Source organism: Trichosurus vulpecula, chromosome 1, assembly GCF_011100635.1.
Source record: "Trichosurus vulpecula isolate mTriVul1 chromosome 1, mTriVul1.pri, whole genome shotgun sequence".
NCBI lineage: Eukaryota > Metazoa > Chordata > Mammalia > Diprotodontia > Phalangeridae > Trichosurus > Trichosurus vulpecula.
In genome coordinates, this window is record NC_050573.1 from 480954282 (window position 1) to 480975640 (window position 21359).

The window sequence follows — 21359 nt, forward strand, 5'->3', positions numbered from 1 at the left end:
CCAAGATCTTAGTTTTTTTTTTTTAATATTAAGCTTCAAGCAAACTTTACACACTAGTCTTTTACCCTCATCAGGAGGCTTCTTAATTCTTTACTTCCTCCAGTAAAAGTAGCATCTTCCGCTTATCTGAGATTGTTGATATTTCTCCAGGAAACCTTAATTCAAGCTTTTGATTCACCCAGCCTGGCATTTCACATGACGTACTCTGCATGTAAGTTAAATAAATAAGATGACAACATACACTCTTGTCATACTCCTTTCCCAATCTTAAACCAATCCATGGCTTCATGTTTAGTTCTAACTGTTGCTTCTTGGCCTGCGTACAGGTTCCTCAGTAGACAAGTAGATCTAGTACTCTCGTCTCTTTGAAGACTCACCACATTTTGTTATGATCCATGCAATCAAAGGCTTTGGCATAGTCAATGAAGCAGAAGTAGATATTTTTCCTGAACTCCTTTGCTTTCTTCATAATCCAGTGATTCTCAGCAATTTGGCCTTTAGTTCCTTTGCTTCTTAGGAAACCAGCCTACTCTTCTGGTAATTCTTGGTTCACATATTACTGAAGCTTAGCTTGCAGAATCTTAAGAATAACCTTGCTTGTGTGTGAAATAAATGCAGTTGTTCAGTAATTTGAACATCTCTTGCATTGCCCTTCTTTAGGATTGGGAAGTAAACTGACCTTTTCCAATACAGTGGCCACTACCGAGTTTTTCAAATTTGCTGGCATATTGAGTGCGGCACTTTAACAACATCATCTTTTAGGATTTTAAATAGCTCAGCTGGAGTTCCATCACCTTTGCTAGCCTTATTGCTAGCAATGCTTCCTAAGGCCCACTTGATTTTGTTCTCCAGGATGTCTGACTCTATCTCAGTAACTACAATATCATGGTTATCTGTGATGCTAAGATCTTTCTTGTATAGTTCTTCTGTATAGTCTTACCACTTCTTCTTAATCTCTTCTACTTCTGTTAAATCCCTACCATTTTTGTCTTTTATCATGACCATTTTTTTTGCATGAAACTTTCCCTTGATACCTCTAATTTTCCTGCAGAGATCTCCTGTCTTTCCCATTCTATTGGTTTCTTTTATTTCTTTGCATTGCTCATTTAAGAAAACCTTATCTCTCCTTGCTCTTCTCTAGAATTCTGCATTCAATTTGGGTATACCTTTCCCTTTCTCCTTTCCCTTTCACTTTCCTTCTTTCTTCAGATATTTGTAAAGGTTCATCAGACAATTTTGCTTCTTGTTCTTCTTTTTCTCTTGAATTTTTTTTGCTAGCTCCTGAACAATATTGCAAACATTTGTTCGTAGTTCTTCAGGCACTCTATCTACCAGATCTAATCCCTTAAATCTATTCATCACCTCCACTTCATATTCTAAGGGATGCTATTTGGATCATAACTCTATGTTCTGATTGTTTTTTCCTGCTTTTGTCAATTCAAATCTAAATTTTACAGTAGGAAGCTCATGATCTGAGGCACAGTCAACTCCCAGTATTTATTTTAACTGACTGTATAGAGCTTCTCCACTTTTGGCTGAAAAGTATATAATTAATCTGATTTCTATGTTGACCATCTGGTGATGTCGATATGTAGAGATGCCTTTCAGGTTGTTGGAAAAGAATGTTTTTTTTTTTGTTACCAGCAAGTTATCTTGATGAAACTATATTAGTCTCTGCCCTACTTCATTTTATTCTCCAAGGCCAAACTTGCCTGTTATTCCAATTATCTTTTATTTCCTCCTTTAGCATTCCAGTTCCTATAAGGAATACAACATCTTTGGGGACTGTTATTTCTAGATAGATATAGATATATTTCTAGATAGATCTAGAAGCTTTTGTAGGTCTTCACAAAACTGCTCAACTCTAGCCTTTTCAGCCTCAGTGGTTGGAGTATTGACTTATTACTGTGATGCTGAATGGTTTGTCTTGGATGTGAACAGCTATCATTTAGTCATTTTTGAGATTATACCCACGTACTGTTTTATTCACCCTTTCATGGACTATGAGGGCTACTCCATTTCTTCTAAGGGATTCTTGCCCACAGTAGTATATGTATTGATCATCCAAATTAAACTCAACCATTTCTGACCACTTAAGTTCACTGACACTCAAGATGTTGACCACATCAAGTTACCTTGGTTCCTAGACCTTACGATCCAGATTCCTATGCAATATTGATCTTTACAACAACGACTTTCTTTTCATCAGCAGATGCAGAAGCCGAGCTTCCTTTTGGCTTTTGGCCCAGCCACTTCATTAGTACTGGAGTTACTTGTAGCTGTCCTCCACTTTTCCCCAGTAGCATATTGGATGCCTTCCAACCTGAGAAACTCATCTTCTAGTGGCATATCTTTTATCATTTTAGTACCATCCATGTAGCTTTGTTGGCAAAGATAATGGAGTGGTTTGCCATTTCCCTCTCCAGTGGATTACCTTTTGTCAGAACTCTCCACTATGACCTCTCTGTTTTGGGTAACCTTGCATGGCTTAGCTCATAGTGTCATTTATCTACACAAGCCCTTCTGCCACAACACAGCAGTGATCCAGGGGGAATTTGGCTCAGGCTACCCACAGGCAATGAATATTTTTCTAGTTGTTTAGATCTGTCTTTATTTGTGTGAAAAATATCTGGTAATTGTGTCCCTGAGTTGTCTTGGCAAGTGTTTCATAGTGTCTGCAGTTATTTTAAATGGAATTTCTCTATTTCTTTCTGTTAGGATTTTGTTGTTAATATATAGAAATGCAGATGATTTATTTGGGTACATTCAAGGTATTGGGTACATTTATTTGGGTACATTCATTATTCTGGGTACAATGATCTAGGGAGATGTGCAGTCACTGCTCTTTTGCAACCAGAAATTATATTGGTCCTCAGGGCCTTTGCTCACTTGACCCACAAGTGATATTCCTCAGGGCTCCTGCTCTTCTGGAACATTAAATACTCCTCTCTGCCCTAAAATTGTGACCCAGAAGTGTGTATATACAATGGAGTTGCCAAACAGTGCCTTGTCCTGTGTCCAGAGCTACACTCAGAGTCCGTTCTAGTGTCTTTCTAACCATTCACCCAATCCCCTTATCAACTCTGGACTGAGAGTTCCTATAGCTGTTGCTGCTACTACTACTGCTAATGCTGCTTCCAAGGCCTACCACTGGTGTTGCTGCAGTGTGGGCTCTGGACCAGTCTCTACCCCAGTGTCCCAGTCCTGACCTCCTAAGTTGCCTTGGACTGGAAAAATATCTCACTCTGACCTTTTGTTGGCTTTGCTATTCCAGAATTCAATTTGAAGAATTATTTTAAGGTTGTTTGGAAGGGAATATCAGGAGAGTGAAGTTGCTTTCTGTAATCTACCATCTTTGCTCTACCCCTCGGAATTCATAAAAGGGTCATTCAGTTCAAAACTCTTTATTCTGGAAGGCATTTCTCCCTTTATGGAGGACATAGAAAGCATTCCTCTCTGACACAGGGGATTATTTTGCCTGAAGCTTCTTTCTCCTTTAGGACAAACTCTTTATCCATATTTTTGTTTGCCCTCAGTGTGTCTTTCCACTTTGGGCGTGATAATTGCATCCCCCTAGCTCCATCTCTCTAACAATGGTCATTAAGGGGTGGAGATAAGATCCTTTCTGGGCAATAAAGACAAAAAAGTCTTCCCCATAAAGCACACTCAGGCTTGGAATCTTTCATGTATCTACAAGTCAACCACTAGATAACTTGCTCTTTTTATATGTAGGCCCAAAACCTGGTGGGTAAAGAGAAAGCAAGAGAGGTTGGGAGAAAATAATTGTATAACCTTAGAATTTGTGATATATAATGAGGGTAAGCAGCACAGTCATGTTTTATCATAGTACAAAGGTGACTGTATTCTCAAAAGCTATAGGAGTACAGTGTCTGACAGGTTTTATCAACTTGGAAAGGCTTCAGATAATATCCCTGCTGTGAAATGGTGTGTCTACCACCCATGGATCAGCCTAGATAATTACAAAGAGGCACATCAGGACAAGCTACCACTAGATGATAAATTCTTTCACTATGGTGACCCATCAAACAAATAAAAATGCAAAATATCCCTTGTCCTATATAGTAGTTCTACTTATATTTTGATAAAATGCCAGAAAAGAGGGACGAAGGTGCTAATAATCACGGAGCTTTTTAATTCTACACTAATGTTAATTTAACTCTTATTTCTATAAATGTGGAATCTTTCTTCAATGACTAGTGATATGCTGTGGAGTAAATAAAACACATCTATATAGATATTATTCTTATAAATAAAGCCACGAGACCCAATAAAGTTATGACTAAAATGAACTCATACATAGGTTCTTTCTCATCCATGAGTTCTAGCTCATACTTAAGTTCTTTCTTACTTAGAAAAATAAGAGAGTTTACAGGCTTCATCTAGTGCTTGGAGCAAGAAAAAAGAAAATTTCATGGGAAATTAGGTCATTTTGCCTCAAGATGCTTAAAGTATCAGAAAGAAAACCACCATGGACGTAGCTGCCATTTATTTGACAACATCATTGCAAAGGATGAAGAGACAAAATGTAAAGATAAAACTGACAGCATCCTTCAGACTTGGTCAACATGTCATTTCATACTTGGTGACTTCAAGGTGAAGATAGCAGGCAAAGACAAAGACAGAGTAAATATGGTGAAAAATATGGTTTCTAATTAAGAAATATACAAAGACAAAGTCATACAGGCCATTTAGAAGTTTCACTCCTATTTGTGATGAATACTTTCTTTAAGAAGAAAGTCAGAGGTTCTGGACATGGTGAGTACAAAACATCACAAAAGAACTGATTCTGTCCTAATAGACAGGAAATAATCAATTACCAACTTGGAAATAAATTCAGTATAAACTGTGTGCTTATAGTCATATCACTGACTCATTAGAAGAAAAGTAAAAAAACAAAAACAAAAAAAAAACTTCCAAGTAGAAGGATAAAGATAAGAAAAGGACATTGTTTGAGACTAGTTCCTTCTCAGAATCACCACTTAAAGAAGTTCTCAGGCCATCCATGCTCATTTCTCTCCAGACTCTCTGGACTTTTGCCCCTTGCCCCAGTGTGGGCGTACATTCTCCCTAGCTCCACTCCACCCACACTTTCTTTTCTACTCCTTTTTACTGTATTGTCTTCCCTTAGTTAAAATGTAAGCTCCTTGAGAATAGGGACTCTCTCTCTCTCTCTCTCTCTCTCTCTCTCTCTCTCTCTCTCTCTTCCTCTCTCTCACTTATTTGTATTCTCGGCACTAAGCACAGTGCCTAGTACATAGTAAATGTTTAATAAATTCATCAAACTCAGGATATTACAGAGTAGTATCAATGAGATACACAGCCACTAAGTAGCAACTGACACATCAATCCACACAGGAAAAAAGGAATTGATAAGGGAGACACATTGTCCATGGTATGAGGTCTATTTGAATGGGAAGACCAATGAGTTAGTACATTAGTATATTTTTCTTACACAGGAATGTTAAATACATAATGAACTGCTACTAGACAAAGAATTGAGAAGGAAGAGTGAACTAACTTCCATTTGGGAAATTACATAAGGCTGTGAATGAACCAAAACAGCTCTCTGCTGCTGTATGATTTCCTTTTAAGAAATAACATAAAAATCTCATCAATGTAACGTATAGCCAAATAGGAGGTGAGCCAGTCTTGAAACAAGAGCAAGGATTGCCCAAGTTGCCCAAGAACTGATATTCATGAAATATTAAAAGATTTAGAGAAAGGACTCCAGCCTATTGGGTAAACCTTCTATTGAGGAACAACAATCCCACAGAATGAGAGGAAATGGAGGGTTTGTGATCCAGACTTTTGGAGGGCATACTAAAATTGATGAGATTATGGAACCATCTAAATATTAAAGGCTCTTAAAAGATTATTATGATATAACTTGTGAATAATTCTGGAGGAATAACAGAAAGGCCCATAGAGAGGTTAATGGAGCTTCTCATAAAGCTCTCTGACATGTATTCCAAATTTTAAAATTATGTATATAAATGATAGAAGTAGAAATATATAACTTTGGTTATAGAAGAGTAGCATAAATCTGTAAGAAAAATGTTTGGAAGGCTAACAATCATTCTGAGAGAAGTCTGGCTTTTAGGTCTTTATTTTTTTTTGAAGATATTATAATTTGCTATTTACATGGATTATAAAATGTAATCAAGTCTTTTTTCCCATTGTTTGTTTTTTTCATTTCAAATTTGTATTTTCAGTTCAAAATCCTCTCCCTCCCTCCACTACTTTCCCCATTGAGAAGACAAAGAATAAGATATTCATTATACATTGCACAAAAAGTTACGTAAAATATTTTTTGCAAAAAAAAAAAGAAGCAAGAAAAATAAAGAGAAAATTATGCTTCAAGCTGAATTTGGATGGAAAACATACTATTTTTTTTAGACAGTAACAAAGTGGATTATAAAATCAATTAAATTTGACACTGAGACGTTGACTACTGGAAAAGTTCTTTGAGGTCAGAACCTGTTTCATTTTTGTCTCTGAATCCCAGGAATCAAATATAATGCTTCACTCATAGAAGATACTTAACAAATGTTTGTTGTACTAAATTAAACTGTAAGCATCTAGATAGATATTAGATAATAAGTAGGAGCTAACATAGTTTCACCAAAAACAAATTGTGTCTCACTAAGCCCATTTTCTTTTTTGACAAAAATTACAGGAAGGCATATTTGACTAATATGTACAGGCTTAGAAAATAGGACAGCTCTAACTAGATGAAACTTAACAAATATTAAAGCACATTTCTGCACTGAAGTTCAAAAATAGCTACACAAATACAAGATAGAGTTGAAGTATTGTGTGAAAAAGACTTGGGTGTGTTCATTGACTACAAATTCATTATAAGTAAAAAAATGATACTTCCAGTGCAATCACAAATTTAGAATTAGAAGAGAATTCATTTGCTGGAGAAGATGTGGGAAAATTGGAACACTAATGCATTGTTGGTGGAGTTGTGAGCTGATATACCCATTCTAGAGAGCAATTTGGAACTATGCCCAAAGCACTGTAAAAATGTGCACACCCTTTAACCCAGCAATACCACTTCTAGGGCTGTATCCCAAAGAGATCATAAAAATGGGGAAAGGACACACATATGCTAAAATATTTACAGCAGGTCTTTTTGTGGTGGCCGAGAACTGGAAACTGAGGAGATGCCCTTCAATTGGGGAAGGGCTGAATAAGTTGTGGCATATGAATTTAATGAATACTATTGTAGTATAAGAAATGGTGAGCAGGCAGACTTCAGAAAAACCTGGAAAGATTTACATGAACAGATGCTGAGTGAAATGAGCAAAAACAAGAGAACACTGTACGTAGTAACAGCCACATTGTGCAATGACTAAATTTGATAGACTTAGCTTTTCTCAGCAATGCAAGGATCTAAGACAATTCCAAAGACTCGTGATGGAAAATGCTATCCACATCCAGAGAAAGAACTATGGAGTCTGAATGCAGATCGAAGCATACTATTTTCTTTCTTATTTTGTTTTGTTTTGTTATCTTTTTTCTTTCTTGTGGTTTTTCCCATTCATTCTAATTCTTCTTTACAACATGACTAATGTGAAAATATTTTTAATACGAATGTCTATGTAGAGCCTTTATCAGATTGCATGCCCTCTTGGGAAGGGGGGTGGGGAGGGAGACGAAGAAATTTTAAAACTCAAAAGCTTATGGAAGTGAATGTTGAAAACCAAAATTAAATAAATTAAAGGGTAAAAAAAACAGAATTTGTTGCTGTTCAGTTGTTTTCAGTCCTGTCCAACTCTTCATGACCCCATTTGGAGTTTTCTTGGCAAAGATACTGGAATGGTTTGCCATTTTTTTCTCTAGCTCATTTCATGTATGGGAAAACTGAGTCAAACAGGGTTAAGTGACTTGCCTAGGTTCACACAGATCTGAGGCCAGATTTGAACTCAGGAAGATGAGTCTTCCTGACCACAGGCCCAGCACTCTATCCACTGAACACCAACTGGTCCCTAGAAGAGAATTAGAGATCATCTAATACAGAGGTGTCAGACATGTCCCCCAGTACTTCCTAGTGTGACCTGAACCAGATTAAAATGTAATTGGAAAATAATTAACAAAATACAATAGAATATAGATAATATCGTGGTTTTCTAAGACCATTTGCAGCCCACAGGCTGTTTTGTACACTACTGATCTAATCAATCACCTCTTTTTTTATAGGTGAGGAAATTATAGCTCAGAGAAGTGAGTTGGCTTGCTCAAATTAGCACAGGTTTTACCTTAAGAGGTTGTTAAGTGGCCATGACTTGGTGCAGGTCCTCTGACTACAGAACCAAGTCAAGTCAACAAGCAGTTATTAAAGGCTTAGGTACTGAGCTAAGTGCAGTGGTTATAAATAGAAGCAAAACAAAACAAAAACAAAAGGAATCTCTACCATTAAGTGGGGATGATGATAAAAGGAAGATGAAAAGTGAGGAGAGAAGAGAAAAATTCAGAGTCTGGATATGGGCCTGGAGAGGAATGAAAGAAGGAACAAGGCTAGCCTGGGCACTTTTCTTAAAATGGAGTTTCTGGAAGGAGCTTGCCAGTCAGAGGAGGTGAGGACTGGGAAGAAGCGAACTTCCAGTTTGAGAAGGCTTCTGTGGCATGGTGGAGAGAGAAGTCCAGTGAGTCAGGAGCAGACATCAGAGAGGAGTGGAGTGTCTTTTGCATTACATCAGTGTAATAAAAGTATACTGATCAGATTGAGGAAGATGATAGCCTATAGGTTTAATTCTGAAAGCCATATTATGAGGTAAAATAAATTAGTGTTTGGAGAATGAAAAGGATAATAATGTGATGGGGTTGAATTAGGATGTACATGCTCTGGCTTTGATTCCTGATTTTGTTGCTATTTTGGAGTAGAGTTTCCCTTATTAACATAGGATCTTGTATTTAGGGCTGGGAGGAATTGAAATGGAATCTAGCCCATTCTCATCATTTTGCAGATAAGGAAACTGAGGTTTAGAGAGATTAAGGGTCTGTAAAGGTCATACAAGTAGCAGCTCACCGCAGGTGGGATTTGAACCCATGTCCTCTGACTCCAGATTTTATGTTCTTTACTATTATACCTTTAAAGTCTTTCTAGCTCTAAATCCTTTATACCAAATGAGCTTATACTGATACGTGGATAAACTGATATGTGGATAAGTTGAAGGATATGTTGAAACTAGCTACAAAAAAAGTCATGATAGCAGACTTCAAACACTTGAAAGGTTGTCATGGGAAAGAGAGAATAGATTTCTTCATCAACACAATGAACAATGAATGTGAACTTGGACAAAATCTGAGAGATAGCAGAGGATAGAAGAGTCTGGCATTGCTATGGTCCATGGGGTCACAAAAAATTGCACATGAATGAAGGACTGAACAACAGCAAAAAAAACTGGAGATATGTTTCTGACACTCCCCTTAATGAAGCCTGTTTATTGCCATTTGAATCATACCCAGTCAAAACTCAGTATATGTGGATTTATTCTAAAGCAAGATTACATATTGTGACAAATAAAACTCCTGAGACAAAGTTACCAGTTAATTAATAACCAACTTAGTAATTAGACTAGCTAATATTAAATAAATGAGTGATAGTCAGTGATGGTCAGTGATGGTCACTGGTTTCTCTGGGCAACCAAAGATGCGAGGAAACTCTAAAATGCCTTAAATCAGATGTGTATTTCTGACAAGGAACTCCCCTGACAATTGAAACTCAGCTGTGATTGGTGGACATTTAATGAGGAGATGGGCTAAACGTCTTCAGCTCCTCCTGCTGAGAACAGCTTGATCATGAGGCTCCGCAGCCTTAAGGAATCTGAGCAGGGGACACCATTTTCATCTGGACCTCTTTGACTTTTCTTTCATGAGCTGGTTCCCCTAAACTCTAAAGGAAGGGATCTAGGGCAGGGGTTCTGCCTCCCAGGATGAGGGCTCACCCAGGCTGGGCTCTGTTTATACTCTAAAAGGAAATTAGGTTTCCCATTTGGGTGGGGTCCTGTCCAACCTAATTAAGGAGAATGTGCCTTGGGGGTTAAAAGATTACCTATTGTTACATACTTTTAAAATTCTCTGACCTTTTCAGGAGTTGGTTCTTAATAGAAATAGCAGGAAAAGGATGGACCAAAAATTAATATTTAATTATAATATTAATTTCACTCAATATCAACCTTTCCCACTTTCTAAAGCAAGGATTAATATTTGAAGCACTCACAGTCATTGTAAAACCAGTAGTGTGCTGATAATCCAATATTAAACAGGTTACTGTACAGAGAAGTGTGGCTACGTTGGACCACCTGCAGTGAAGTTCTCTGAACTTAAGACATGGTTCCCCAAACAAAGGGAATGTGATCAGATATTTTATAGAAATAATGACTTATGTCTGCCTGCTTCATTTCCCTCACACCTGGCAATGCCCCCACAAATGCCATTTAGAAGGGATTCAGCTGTTTGCAAGATAATGGCAATCTCCAAAGTGCTTAAAGATGAATGGATGTCACTTTTTTTTCTCCTCTGGTGCATTCCTAATTATAACTTCATTACTACATCTTCAATGCTCAGTGAGATAAACCTACCTAGACATCTAAAAATAGCATCTTCTGCACTGTCTGCTTATGAGAGTCTCTTAAGAAATAATATCAAATGATCTGCTGGTGATCATAACCATCTCCTTCACAAACTGTGGGTTGATTTTTAATTGAAGAGAGAGTTTCTAGAAGATTACAAATTAATAGCCTAGTGCCTAAGGTTCTTGATTTAGAGTTGAAACCCAAAAGGTAATAGGAAAAGAAAAAGAACTAGGATGATTGGAGTAATTTCGTTTTGCTCCATTCTCTTGTAATGTTAAAATCATGTCCTTGTACATAGGACAATGAAGGCTGGAAATCCCTACCGTTACTCCATCTTTGGCCACCCTTTGGTGACCAAAATTGGCTTACCAATTATTGCTAATTAAGGCATTGCTGCCCACATCTTTGCCAATTAAGCTGCAGTGTAGGCACTTTCCATCAGGAACAAAAAGGAAAAGAAAGAGCAATGTGCTTGAAGGGCTTCCTTAATGTCACTCTTCATAAGATGAAATCATTCTGTTTCCTTAGCCATCTTGAAAAGGAAATTCTGGGGTGGAGCCAAGATGGCAGCTGGTAAGCAGGGAATAGCTTGAGCTCCCTACCGAGACCCTCCAAAAACTTATAAAAAATGGCTCTGAACCAATTCTAGAACGGCAGAACCCAAAAAACAGCAGAGGGAAGCAGGGCTCCAGCCCAGACAGCCTGGATGGTCTCTGGGCGAGGTCTATCCCACACGGAGCTCGGAGCTGGGAGCTGGGAGCTGGGAACGGAGTGGAGCAGAGCCCAGCCTGAGCGGCGTGGAACAACCAGACCAGAAGCCAGGTGGAGGGGGCCCTAGCGCCCTGATTCAGTGAGTTGCGGCAGCTACGAGACTTCTCAACCCACAAATACCAAAGACTGCGGAGAAGGTTAGTGGGAAAAGCTGCTGGAGTAGAAGGAGTTCGCGGTTCAGCTTCCAGCCCCGGGGGCAGCAGAGGTGGGGCAGCTACAGCTGTTGTTACTTCCGGCTCCAGGCCCACCTGGTGGGAGGAATTAAGTGGCGGATCACAGCAGGGGTGCACAGCCTGCCAAAGATCTAAGCCCAGTTCGGGTTGGGGGTTGGGGAAGGAGCAGTGCTGGTGTGGCAGAGCTGGCACCACCCCCCCCCAAACGTGGAACATAGAGCTCTGTAATCTACAAGCAGTCATACCCCACTGAAAAACTCAAGGGTCAAGTTAGTTGGCTGGGAATATGGCCAGGCAGCGAAAACGCACCCAGATTCAGTCTCAGACTTTGGATTCTTTCTTTGGTGACAAAGAAGACCAAAACATACAGACAGAAGAAATTAATAAAGTCAAAGAGCCTACAACAGAAACCTCCAAGAAAAACAGGAACTGGTCCCAGGCCATGGAAGAGCTCAAAAAGGATTTGGAAAAGCAAGTTAGAGAAGTAGAGGAAAAATTGGGAAAAGAAATGAGAAGGATGCGAGAAAACCATGAAAAACAAGTCAATGACTTGCTAAAGGAGACCCAAAAAAATACAGAAAAATACACTGAAGAAAACAACACCTTAAAAAATAGAATAACTCAAATGGCAAAAGAGCTCCAAAAAGCCAATGAGGAAAAGAATGCCTTGAAAGGCAGAATTAGCCAAATGGAAAAGGAGGTCCAAAAGACCACTGAAGAAAATACTACTTTGAAAATTAGATTGGAGCAAGTGGAAGCTAGTGACTTCATGAGAAATCAGGATATTATAAAACAGAACCAAAGGAATGAAAAAATGGAAGACAATGTGCAATATCTCATTGGAAAAACCACTGACCTGGAAAATAGATCCAGGAGACACAATTTAAAAATTAATGGACTACCTGAAAGCCATGATCCAAAAAAGAGCCTAGATACCATCTTTCAGGAAATTATCAAGGAGAACTGCCCTGATATTCTAGAGCCACAGGGCAAAATAGAAATTGAAAGAATCCATCGATTGCCTCCTCAAATAGATCCCGAAAAGAAATCTCCTAGGAATATTGTTGCCAAATTCCAGAGCTCCCAGATCAAGGAGAAAATATTGCAAGCAGCCAGAAAGAAACAATTTGAGTATTGTGGAAACATCATCAGAATAATCCAAGATCTGGCAGCTTCTGCATTAAAAGATCGAAGGGCTTGGAATGCGATATTCCGGAGGTCAATGGAGCTAGGATTAAAACCTAGAATCACCTACCCAGCAAAACTGAGTATCATGTTCCAAGGCAAAATATGGAGTTTCAATAAAATAGAGGACTTTCAAGCTTTCTCAGTGAAAAGACTAGAACTGAATAGAAAATTTGACTTTCAAACACAAAAATCAAGAGAAGCATGAAAAGGTAATCAAGAAACGGAAATTGCAAGGGACTTACTAAAGTTGAACTGTTTTGTTTACATTCCTACATGGAAAGATGATGTGTATGATTCATGAGACCTCAGTATTAGGGTAGTTGAAGGGAATATGCATATATATATATGTTTATGTATATATATAAGTGAATGTGTATGTATGTATGTATCTATGTGTATGTGTATGCATGTGTATGTATGTATATATATGTGTGTGTTTTTGTATATATATACATATATATATGTATGTGTATATGTGTATATATATATATATATGTAAAAGAGAGAGAGTAGACACAGGGTGAGTTGAAGATGAAGGGAATATATCTAAAAGAAATAAAATGAAATTAAGGGATGAGAGAGCAACATACTGAGAGAGGGAGATAGGGAGAGATAGAATGGGGTGGATTATCTCGCATAAAGGTGGCAAGAGGAAGCAGTTCTGTGGGAGGAGGGGAGAGGGCAGGTGAGGGGGGAATGAGTGAACCTTGCTCTCATCAGATTTGGCCTGAGGAGGGAATACCATACATACTCAGTTGGGTATCTTACCCCACAGGAAAGAAGAGGGAGGAAGATTAAAAAAAAAATAAAAGGGGGGGGGATGATGGAGGGGAGGGCAGATAGGGGTGGAGGTAATCAAAACAAACACTTTGGAAAGGGGACAGGGTCAAGGGAGAAAATTCAATAAAGCGGGATGGGTTGGGAAGGAGCAAAATGTAGTTAGCCTTTCACAACATGAATATTGTGGAAGGGTTACACATAATGATACACGCGTGGCCTAGGTTGAAGTGCTCGACTTCTTAGGGAGGGTGGGTGGGAAGGGAAGAGAGGAGAGAATTTGGAACTCAAAGTTTTAAAAACAGATGTTCAAAAACAAACAAAAAAAAAGTTTTTGCATGCAACTAAAAAATAAGATACACAGGCAATGGGGCGTAGAAATTTATCTCGCCCTACAAGAAAGGAAGGGAAAAGGGGATGAGAGGGGAGGGGGGTGATAGAGGGGAGGGCTGACTGGGGAACAGGGCAACCAGAATATATGCCATCTTGGAGTGGGGGGGAGGGTAGAAATGGGGAGAAAATTTGTAATTCAAACTGTTGTGAAAATCAATGCTGAAAACCAAATATGTTAAATAAATAAATTTAAAAAAAAAAAAGAAAAGGAAATTCTGAAGCTTAGTGGGGACTGGACTTTGTTTTCTCACTTGTCAAATGAGGAATGTGTGTGTGTGTGTGTGTGTGTGTGTGTGTGTGTGTATATATATATGTATATATATATGTATATATATATGTATATATATATACACATATACAGATAGAGATAATGTCTATACTCATGACATCATTCAGTCTTCTTATGCCTCACTCTCTAACACATACTCTTCAGTCCAGCAACGTTGGTTTCCTAGTTGTTCCACAAACAAGACACTTCTTCTCTCAGCTCCGAGCATTCTTTCTGGTTGTCCCCCATGCCTGGAATGCTCTCTCTCCTTTGCTACACTTATTGACCTCCCCAGCTTCCTTTATGCCCCAATTAAAATCCCACCTTCTACAGGAAGCCTTCCACAACTTCCCTCTTTGCTTTCTAAATTTTAATTATTTTCCGTTTATCCTGTATGTAGGTTATTTTTTATGTATTTGTTTGCATATTTTCTCCCCAATTAGACTGTAAGATCTTTGAGGACATGGACTGTCTTTTGACTCTTTTTGTATCCCCAGCTCTTAACACAGTGCTTGGCATATAACAGGAACTTAAATGTTTATTGATAGTTCATTTATAGCTAGTTAAATTTTCTTATTTGAAATTAAGGTTTTTAAGATCTCCGTATGGTCTTCTGTCTGTTTGGGCACTTCATATTTTTGAAGGAATTCCTCTATTTCTTTTGTTTTCTAATTTTGTTAGCATATAATGATATATAAAATGTTCTGATTATTCTTTTTATTTCTTCTGGTTTTATTGAGGAGATGGGCTAAAAGTCTTCAGCTCTTCCTGCTGAGAACAGCTTGATCATGAGGCTCAGCAGCCTTAAGGAATCTGAACAGGGGACACCATTTTCATCTGGACCTCTTTGACTTTTCTTTCATGAGCTGGTGTTTTATTGATTTAATTTTTTGCCCTCTTCTTTTTGATCAGATTAGCTAAAGAATTATCAGTTTAATTAGTCTTTTTAAAAACCAGGCTTTAGTTATATTTGTTATTTCTGTTTGTGGGAGGGAACGGTTTCCAGTTTATTTCTCCTCTAATTTTTAATATTTCCTCTTTTATGTTCATTTTTATTTATTTGTTGGCTCTCTAATTTTAAAGGTTCATTCAGTTTATTAATTCATTTTTCTTCTTCTATTTTGTTATGTTAGTAGGGATATGATTTATCAACCAAAGATTGCTTTAATTGTGTACCAGAAATTTTGGCATATTATTTCACCATTGTCATTTTCTTAAGCATAGTTATTTATTGTTTCTACTACTTGTTCTTTGAGCTAGTCATGTTAACATTGCTACATCTCTGCTTAGATTTGTGTCTTTTGTTTGTTGTCCTTGGACCCCAAGGTATTTTTATTGCATTATGATCTATAAAAGATATATTTACTATTTCTGTCTTTTCACATTTGTTTGCAATATCTCTGTATCCTAATACATGGTCCTTTTTGGTAAACATTCCATGTGGCGTGGAGAAATATGAATATTCTTTTGAAGTCCTATTTAGAAGATACCATTAGTCTTTTAGCTCTCCAGCAGTTAGTTCAGTTTCATACTCTCCCTTTTGTTTATCTTTGTTTTAGACTTAAAACAAAGAATGAGAGAGGAACATGGACATTCCTTTTCACTATTATGTAATTGGCTTTGTATTTCTGTAAATCAGTTAATATTTCCTTTACGAATTTGGAAGCTAAGTTATTTTGAGTGTATAAATTTTTACTGACATTGGTTTGTTATCCATAGATCCTTTTCACCTTAATGTAGTTTCCTTATTCATGCCCTGTAAAAAAGGAATAAACATAAAGTTTTGAATGTTTCTTTGTATTTGTAATATAGCATGATTGCAGTTGCTGTCTTGTTGGAGTCACTTGATGAATAATAAATTTTTTATTTTCTATATTTTAAATTGTTTTTCGTGTAACATTGTAGGATGTTTTCTGATCCAATCTGTTACTCCTTTTAATTTTATTAGATTATTTAATGCATTCACATTTTACGTACTGGCAGGTTCATATTTTCTTCTATTTGGAATATTGGGTTTTCAATATTAGAATTTTAAGTTATAATTTTTCCCTCTTCTGTAAATATTATGTTTCTTCAATTGTTTTAGCTTAATCTTTTTTTAAGGTGGACCCATTTCCACTAACTCTCTTCCCATCACTCCTTCCCCCCCTTCCCATTCAATGTTCCTTTCCCTTTGGAGTTTTGCTAGTTTTTTTTTTTTCCTTTCCTGCTTTCATAATTCTTATATGATTAGAATTATATGGTTATATAATTCTTCCCCTCTTTTCTTCTTAGTCAACTAGATTCCCCCTTTCTCTTCTCTCTTTCAACCAGTTTTGATCATTAGCTTTTAAAATTTCATTTTTGTCCCCCTTTCCAGAAAATATTTTTCTCACTTTATTTTGTATCCTTCCTTCCTGTCTACACTATACCCTCCTTCTCTGGTCCATGACTCCTATACTTATCTAATTCCTCTGCATTCTCTACATTCCTCATGAAATCAGAACTTCTGAAGTATCCTTTCTGGGTTCTCCCCTCTAAGCAGTTTCTATCACTGCCTTGTACAGCTTTCTGCATGGATTCTCCTTTTCCATTGTGCCTCACTCCCAGAGCAACGCCATCTCTTGCCAGAGAGAGAGAAGTCCCTATGTCAAGCTCCCCCCCCCCCGCCCCCCCTCACCCCATACTCTCCCTCTAATTACCTTTGTACCTGTTTGCTCAAAACCTCCCTGGTTCTATGCCTTCCCACTACGACAGGAACCAGTTGGTCCCAGGAGTTCCAACTCCTTTTGTCCCAAGACAGGGCAAGTAGTCTTTTCAATACCATGTGCTTATTGACAGCCTTTAGCACATGGCCCTCATCTCCCTTCACAGAACATCTCTCCACTCATAGGAGAATTCATCAATGGAGTCTCCTTCTACCACCAAAACAAGGCCTTCCTCTTTTTTCCACTCTTTTCATTTCTTTCCTCCTCCTCCTCGCTGACTTCGCTGCAGGTTCTTCTGTTCCTAAGGACCACAGAGATCACTTTCCCCTTGCTGCTAGCTCTTTATTTGAATCAGGCACATCACACATTTTATTCTTCCTTGCCTTTATTTCCATGTATAATCTCATTTTGAAACATAGTTAAAAAAATTGGTTCACGGGGAGGCAAGGTATCATGAGGTTCTGTTCCTTATGCCCCAGGGACACCTGTCAGCCATTACCTCCCCTGACTTCCATCTTCACCCCTGTACCCTTGTGCACATGTGGAAAGAATCTCTTACTGGTGCCTCTGCGGTCACTATGCTGTTGTTGGCCTTAGTTGCTGCATTATCATCCTTCCTGCAATTCTGTTGTCTGATTTGTTCAAGAAGCAATTTGTCTCTTCAGTTCTCGTTTTCCCTCGAAGAATGTTTCAAATGTCTTTTTACTATTGAACTTACTATTGAACTCAGAGTAGATCACCCTAGGCCGTATCACGAACTCTGTGGTTCTTCAAACATTGTTCCTTTTACCCTCCTGTATTTTCAGGTGGGTACAAAATAGTCTTGTGTTACTTGAATTTCCCTCCTTTTGCATTTGAAAATTTTTCTCCAGGTCACTTGCAGAATTTGTTGTTTCTCCACGGAATTGTTAAATTTGACCTGTATGTATCTTCAAGCTTGAACTTTTGTTGTCCCCACTCCCCACCCAGGTGATCAATGCATTCTTACAATTGGCATTTTATGTTCTGTGTTCAGATGTTCTGAGAAGTTTTCTTGTGGTATATCTTGCATTGTAGAGTTTAGGTTGTTTGACTCATATGTCTCCTATCTTCTCCAAAATCAATATATCTTACTTGACTAGAGAGCATATTTTTCTTTTGTATTATTGCTTTTTGCTTCTCTTTTTCTAAATTGTCCTTTACTTCTCTGCATTTGCATTCCCAAATTGTTGCTCTCTTTTGGTTCTTTGGTGAGTTTTCTATTCTTCCAATTACATTTTGCTATTCAGGCCATAAATTCTGCTTTCACAATTCTCACTTTTTAAAAAATTAATTAGCTAATTAATTTTTTAATTTATTTTCTCACTTCTTTTTTAAACCACTCAGGAATAGTATGTTGTGGTTCCAAGTTCTCCTCGAGTTTCATAAGTCCTAGATTATGGAAAACAGCTCAAATGATTTTGTTATGGGTGGATAATATATGTTTTGGAGAGGTTTGAAATATCATGAAGGTGAGAGAAAATGTCTAGACCTCCATCTTCTTGGTCATGTGACCCAGAAGTCATAATATCAAGATTTAACTATTTTAACAAATCTTTTCCTTCCTTCCAGGAATTCTAATTGATTTTATGGCCAAGCTGTCTTTTTCTTTGGGCCTTTGCTTATAGAAACATTGAAGTTATTTCATGGGTCCATGCTTTGAGAGTCTTTTTTCTCTTCATCATCAGACTCCTTTTTTTTTGTTTGTTTGTTTACTCATTCTCCCACACTTACATCCTACATGGGGACTTTGTGGTAGGGACAGACCCTGAATTAGGGCCTTATATGGTCCTGTTCTGTATTATCTGGGGTCATGCCACTACATCCTTTAGGTAATAAATGTTTTTTTCTTCAAAAATCTCAGCTCCAGTTCAGATTAGGAAATGGCAAACTTCCAGCATCCCCTAAAGTGGTCTGATCTAAGATACGGTCTGATTGTTGCTTTTCTGGCTTGAGACTTACATGCTCTACAATTCCATTTGGAGCCAGGAAGTGAACTGCAGGCTTGCTTCCAGTAAACAGCTGCTGATCTCAGGCCCTGTAGGGTAGCTAAAGAATTCTACAGATTCATAGAAACAGATGTATGGGCTAACATCTGGTCAGAAGCACTTTCTCTGGTCACCAACCCCTGAGCAAATTTGAGATCCCACTTCTAGGTCATAGACATAAATCTTTCTATGTACCATGGGTCTGTGTCTGGGAACTGGAATTCCTGATCCAGTTCTAGGATAAGTGCAACAGAGCTTCTGACCTACCCCTCATCTGCTCTGGAGAGTTGAAACTATGTTTCTCTAGAGTCAGAATGATAGGGTTCTGACTTCAGAGGGCCAGCAGAGCCCAGACCTGTTCCACAGCTCCTTCTTTATCATTTGCCTATGGATTTAGTTTTTGATCTTAGGCCAAAAATGACTCCCTGTGGTTTTTCCTTGGATGTTTCTATCATGACTTGGTCTGTTGCTCCTCCCAAAATCTCACAGTTTTTTTCTAATAGTGCTATTTGACTACAACTCATGAAATACTAGTCTGCAAAGAATTAAAGTTGAGTCTTCCAAGGCACAGTGAAAAGATTCATGGTAGGCATAATCATAGTATTGCACATTACCAGCGAAGAATTAAACTAGAGAAATGGCATAAAGAATGTCATCAGAGAGATGTGTGACCAGAAGAGAAAGGCCGATCATGTGGTCAGAACAAAGGACAACTCATGGATGTCTTATATGCCATTTCTGTGTCTGTGTAATATCAAGATATCTAGGGGAAATCCTCCAGAATGATGGATGGGATCCCCTAGAGGATGTGATCAAGAGTCATTCAGGATTGGAAAGCACAAATGGGTTGTCATCTGTATTATTGGAAGTAATATCCACATCTATTGAAATGCTGAAGTGTAAGCTGAATTTAAAAAAGATTTTTTTAAGTCCCTTCAGAAGTACATTGAAAATAAATCTCACCAAAGGTCTAAAAATATCTCAGCTTTAAACTTCCTTTTTCCATTTTTATTGACTTGGAAGCATGTTCATGGATCTAGCAAGAGCAATTTGCACTTAGAGCAAAAAGGGAGGCACAGAAGTTTAACTAAAGAGTTAGGAGAAGTGCATTTTAGGGATGAATGTCATCATGTCTTAAAACAAAAGAGAAGAGCAAATGTATAGGCTCCTTGAAAAGACATGGCAAGATGTTCCCAGAGGGAGAGAGAAAGTCCCATCAGCCAATAAGCCCTTATTCCACACTAAAGGACCCTAGGCCATCTTCAGATGTGAGATAGTAATGACATTTTCTTTGAGAGCTTTCGTGGAAAGATACATTATGTCTACTCATGATAATAACAAGCACTGTAGAATAAAAATATTAATGAAAAGCAGATGCTTAGCAGAATAAAATAACATATTTGAATGGGGCCTCATCCCTTATCAAAGTTCTACAATATTTTGAACAAGGATATATCTAAGTTTTAGTAAATAGCTGCCATGATGGATTCTGACTTTGGCCCTTTTACCTTCTTGCTAAATATTTTCTTCCTTTGTGATCTTCTCTATGCAGCTCACTCACAATCTAGGCCTCTGATCTTGATCTGTCTTTTGAGGTCTAGAGTCACAACTGTGTACAAAATATCTGTATCTAACACCATATCCCACTGGTACTTCAAGCTCAAATCGAAAATTTAAGCAACTTTCTTCTGCCCTTCTTCCTGAATTCCTCATCTCTATCAACAGTAACATCATTATCCTAGTTGTTCATGCTTAGAAACCCATTTATTTTTGTCTCCTCCTTCTCTGTCACACCACATATTTAATTAGTCATCTAGCCCTTTAAATTATGCCTTAACAGTATCACTAGAATCTACTCATTCATAACTAGTCTCCTCCCACCACCCCTAGTTGAGGTCCTAATTACCTTTCACCTGGAATTTGTAATCAGCTTTTTAAAGGTGATGCCATTTCGGTCTTTCCCACTCCCATATACTACTGTCAGATGAATTTTACTAATACGTAATTCTGTTCATCTCACTCCACTACCCCCTCCCCAGTACCTGAGAAACTTGACTTATCAAAACTTTCACATATATCCTATGTCTTCACATATCTTTACTTATACTGCACTATTCTCTCCCCACTCATCTCTACCTGCTGACATCCTAACCAATCCAATATTTAAGGCCCAGGTGAATCTTACCTCCTACATGAAGTTTTTGATTCTTACCAACCTACCTCCCCCAGGCTTAAATAATATTTTCCTCCTTTAATCTAAGAGTACTTTGTACTCTTCTTATAATTTGCCATATCATGATTTGTATTTTATTTTTCTGTGTATATTAATTCTCCCATCAGATTATGAGCTTTTTGACAGCAGGGACCATATCTTATTAACTTTTTAAACTACCTCAGTCTCCTACATAGTGCTATGTACATGGGAACTATTTAATAAATGCATGCTGAACAAATGAATAAATAAATGGGCAATGTCCTATGCCACAAAGCAG